This window comes from Pistacia vera, unplaced genomic scaffold (assembly GCF_008641045.1).
Source record: "Pistacia vera cultivar Batoury unplaced genomic scaffold, PisVer_v2 Contig133, whole genome shotgun sequence".
In the NCBI taxonomy this organism is placed as follows: domain Eukaryota; kingdom Viridiplantae; phylum Streptophyta; class Magnoliopsida; order Sapindales; family Anacardiaceae; genus Pistacia; species Pistacia vera.
Window position 1 is genome coordinate 1,275,866 of NW_022195391.1, and position 5,370 is coordinate 1,281,235.

The 5,370-nt window shown below is 39.8% G+C and overlaps 1 non-coding gene across 1 annotated transcript; it reads left to right on the forward strand.

Moving 5' to 3' along the window:
- Positions 1 to 4,976: 4,976 nt before the first annotated feature.
- LOC116122381 lies at positions 4,977 to 5,083 on the forward strand. Its single transcript, XR_004126894.1, has one exon. It is a non-coding gene; the product is annotated as a small nucleolar RNA R71 (small nucleolar RNA).
- Positions 5,084 to 5,370: the final 287 nt, after the last annotated feature.

Here is a 5,370-nt window from a genome sequence, read left to right on the forward strand (position 1 = left end):
GACACATCTCCGTATCATTTGATCAGACAGTTCTGTATAGGAACGACTCTCTTCCCAAAAGTAGTATTTAATCTGAGAAAAATTTCTCTTTTGTTGTATGTCATACCACTTGGGAGCACCCTTGATGACATAGTTTGCAAAATCCGCATACCATGGTGCTTCTTCCACTCTCATCACTTCTCATCCGGAAATGTTTCTCTAATTGGCATTTCCTCCTCATTTCCCTTGATTGGTCTCTCAATTTCGACATGATCAGCTCCCCACATTTTTCGACCCCTTCTTGTCTCGAATTTCAACTCAAACTCTTGAAGTAGTAAAATCCATCTTATCACCGAGGTTTTGCTTCTTGCTTTGCCAGTAGGTGTCTGAGTGCTGAATGGTCCGTGTATACGATCACCTTCGCACCTAATAAGTAAAACGAAACTTGTCAAAAGCAAAACAACACAGCCAATAACTTTTTCAGTGGTGGTGTAATTCAATTGTGCATCAACGAGTGTTTTGCTAGCATACTGAATTACCAGCAACACTTTTTTTTTCTCTGTCCTAATACTACCCCTAAAGCAAAGTCACTAGCATCACACATTAATTCGAAGGCAGTCCCCAACGGGAACTGCAATAATAGGTGCAGACTAATAATTTTTTTAGAGTTAGAATGCATGTGGTGTGCTGTCGTAGGCAACCAATATTAAAAACCTTCCTAACCTACTACTGAACTTTAAATAGGGTAAGCAAGGGTCGATCCCATGAAAGTGTCTACCGAATTTGATGATGTGAATAAGGCTGGGTTTTTTTGAGAAATAGAAAAACAATCTTAGCAAAAATCACAACAAACAATCAAATCGAACAATTAATATAATGAAACTTGGTCTCCGTCAACATCCACCATTGGTCTTACAACTGATCATTATGCAAGATAATATTCACACATTGAATATTCACCGTTGGAACTAATTTCCTATCTCTCCTTAATTGTAATTATCAAAACAAGCATCCTAATTAATCTTACCCCTAAACAACCCTAGACAAGCGCTCAAGATTTATCTAGTGGCACCTTAAGAATTAGAGAGATCGATGAAGCTAAACAACACAAACACAGCGGTTGTATTTAATTTAGTTGAATGTTCTTCGTAAGGTACTAATTCCTGATGCAGCAAATTACTAACCCTAAGGCTTCACAAGTTGAGGGATCAACAATCGATTTGATATCAAACTTAGCAGTAGATTTCAACAAATAAAACACTAGTAGGCCTCCTAGTAATTAAAGCATCAATCATGAAAATATGCACAGAATAACATTCAATACTCAAACATGAATTTAACACTAAAAACAGAAAGATCTCACAGTTTATTTGATTCACGAGGTTTTCGTTTCCTTCTACCAAGTAACAAAAGTTCTACCGCTCATGGCCATCACAAAAACTCAAGTGAAAAGAATTCCAGAGAAGAAAAGAGAGAGGCGTGGTCCCCTAAAACCTAATCTGATCTCCCTTTTAAAATCCAATTTTAGAATTCAATCCCACTCAATCTCCTAAAAGAAATATTCTCCTATCCTAAAAAACATTAATCCTAATTTAATTCTAATTGGAATAAAATAAAATAGAGTCCTAATAAAATAGGAAAGTCGTGTTTCCACTGTAATTTTCGTGCAGCATGTATGTCTTCAAACGTGCAATAATAGACTGACTTGCATACAAGTCAGAACGCCCCAGACGTCGCAATGCAGTTGCGTCAACTTCACTCGATTACAACCTATTCAGCCAGTATCTCTAAAAACTTAAAACATTAAAGTTTTAGATCTCTTTCTTAGAGTTCCCACAGCATTTTGAATCATCTCAATCGGAGCTTGGATGAAGAATTATGCCCAGATACGAAGCAGTGGCGAAACTGTCCGAATTCCCCTATAATTCCGTTTTTCAATTAACCACCTCCATTTGCTTCCTAAACCAAATAAAGTAATAATGAGTACAATTAGGAAACAAATACGTATAAAACAAACATTAAGGGGTTTAAATATGACATTTTCATTCCCATCACATGCATGCAATCATCATTAAAATCAAAAACTCTTTATTCAATAGATTGCAAAGGGGTTTAGAAATCTTAGAAAAATCCTTATGAAGCGTCTGTAAAACCCGCATGCCCAAGAAACTTGACGCCTGACTTTGATGGTGGTGGTAGCTTTCAATCACTTCTGTCTTTCTCATCAACTTCAATCCATCCTGGAAATCCTATGCCCGACATATCCCTCTTGGACCATGAAGTGACATTTCTCCCAATTCAGCACCAAGTTTTTCTCCTTACATCGCTCAAAACAAGAGAAAGATTAGTTAGAAGTTATCAAATGATGACAAAAACTGAGAAGTCATCCATGAAGACTTCTATAAACCGTTCCACCATGTCTCCAAAGATTGACATCATGCATCTTTGGAATGTTGCTGGTGCATTGCATAACCCAAATGGCATCCTCGGTAGCAAAGGTGCCGTAGGGGCAAGTGAAGGTGTTTTCTCTTATCCTCAGAGCGATGGCAATTTGGTTATATCCTGAATACCCATCCAGAAAACATAATAGGCATGTCCTGCCAACCTCTCCAACATCTGATCAATAAGGGTAATGGGAAATGATCCTTCCTTGTCGCCTCATTAGTTTACGGTAATCAATGCATACTCTCCAGCCCGTCACCGTCCTTGTGGTATCAACTCATTCTCTCATTCTCACTACTGTGATCCCTCCTTTCTTCGGAACACTTGTCCGGCTCACCCTGGGTATGAGATCGGATAAATAATCCCCGCATCTAAGAGTTTCATACTACCTCCTTCTCACCACCCTCTTCATTGAAGGATTCAATCTCCGTTGTGGTTGTACCTAGCTGCTTAATGTCATCCTCCATGAGAATCTTATGCATGCAAAATGATGGAGATACCTCTAATGTCCGAAATGGTCCATCCAATTGCTAGTCTATGTTCCCTCAACACCCTGATCAACCTCTCTTCCTCTAATGCACTCAAATCTGAACTAATAATCACCGAAAAGTTTCTGAGTCTCCAAGATAGACTATTTGAGGTGGGTGGTAGTTTCAGTTCAAGCCTTGGAGCTTCTTCATTTTTTTCCTTTGCCTTCTCCTTGTCAAAATCAAACTCAAATTCTATATCTGACTATCCTCAATCGGTTGAAGGCTTCTAACATTCTAGCACAATCATTACTTGCTGATTCTTCACCTCTACTGTTTTGATTTGGCTATCAAAGCTTCTAGAGGTAATTCTGGGATGTTTCTTCCATGGATTCCACAACAAGTTCATCCACCACATCGACACTAAAGCATGAATCCTGCTCAGACGGAAACTTCATGCATCAAAAACATTGAAAGTTACTGTTTCATCTTGAACCCTCAACAGTAACTTTCCTTCCTGCACATCAATAGTGCTCTCCTCCCATGGCTAAAAGGGTCGGCACCAAATGAGAGGAATTTCCTTATCCTCTTCCATGTCCAACACCACAAAGTCTGCTGGAAAAATTATCTTCCCCACCTTCACTAATACATCTTCTACTATCCCCCTCGGGTGCTTTATTGACCTATCCGCTAGTTGCAACGACATGGTCGTTGGCTTCACTTCACCAATTCCTAATCTCCTGAAAACAGAAAAGGACATCAAATTAATACTAGCTCCTAGATCACATAAAACACGATCAAAAGTAATATCCCCTATAACACAAGGAATAATAAAACTCCCTGGATCTTTGAGCTTCAGGGGTAATTTTTTCTGGAGGATGGCACTGCACTCTTCCGTGAGCATCACCATTTCCTTATCTTCTAACTTCCTTTTGTTCGAAAGGATTTCCTTCAGGAACTTCGCATAACTTGACATTTGCTGCAATGCATCTGCAAAAGGAATGTTAATATGCAATTTTTTTTAAAATTTCAATAAACTTTGAAAATTGTTTATCCTAATTCTTTTTCTTCAATCTCTGAGGAAAAGGCACGGGTGGGGTGTGATGTGCCAATTCTGGTGGTATCTCGAGGAATGGCAATTTCTCCTTCTTCTTTTGCCTTTCTTCATTTATCTTTGTCTCTTCCCCCAAATCACTTAGTTTCTCTTCACAAATGATTTCTTCATCAATTTTCTCTTCAGAATCTTCCTTTCCGGGTTGCTCCACCTCTTTGGTAGTGTGGTCTACCTCTTCCAAAACTGTCCCACTTCTCAAAATTATGGCATTTGCTTGTTCACGTGGGTTAATCACTGTATTGCTTGGTAGAGAACCCTGCGGTCTATCATTAAGCTTCTCGGCCAATTGGCCCATCTGTACCTCAAGATTCCAAATGGACGCCCCTTGGTTTCTAAAATTTGTCCTCGTCTCATTCATGAACCCTGTGGTCTCTTGCATGAATTTACCAAACATATCCTCCAACTTTGTCACTCTTTGATCTCCTAGTTGATTGGTCACCCCTGGTTGGTTATTTGGAACTGGCCTCTGATTCCATTGGTTATTTTGTTGGTTCTGATTTCCCCAAGCCAGATTTGGATGATTTCTCCACCCTGGATTGTATGTGTTGAAGTATGGGTTGTTCGGTTGTCTCTGATTTCCTGCCAAGTAATTCACTTGCTCCATTGATGAAGATGACGGAGCAAATGTGTTTCCAACTTGACACTCGCTGCTCACATGGTTTCCTGCACAAAAATCACATGTTAGTTGAGGTGCTTGTATAGAGTTTACCTGCATAGTTCCCAACTGTTTTTGAAGTGCAGTGAGTTGGGCTGAGATGGCTGTGAAGGCATCAACTTCATGAAGACCCAAAGATTTCCTTGTTGTAACTCTCTCATTTGGTCTTTGATAGTTGTTGCTTGCCAAAACCTCAAGCAACTCATATGCCTCCTCTGGTGTCTTATTCTGCAAGGCCCCTCCTGAAGCTGCATCCACCATGGTTTGCACATTACCCATCAAACCATTGTAAAATGTTTGGACTTGAAGCCAAACTGGCAAACCATGGTGTGGACACTTCCTCATTAACTCCTTGTATCTTTCCCAAGCCTCATACAGTGACTCGGACTCTTCTTGTAGAAATGATGTGATATCATTTCTCAATTTCGCTGATTTAGCTGGAGGAAAGAACTTGGTCAGGAATTTCTGTGCTAGATCATTCCACGTTGTTATTGTTCCCGGTGGTAATGCCATTAACCACCCCTTGGCTTTATTTCCCAATGAGAATGGGAATAACCGCAGCCTAATAGCATCATCCGACACTCCATTTGACTTGAAGGTGTCACAAATTTCCAGGAAATTTGCAATGTGCTGATTCGGATCTTCCTTCAAATCACCGTTGAATCTAACCGACTGCTGGATCATCTGGATGATTGCCGGCTTGATCTCGAAAT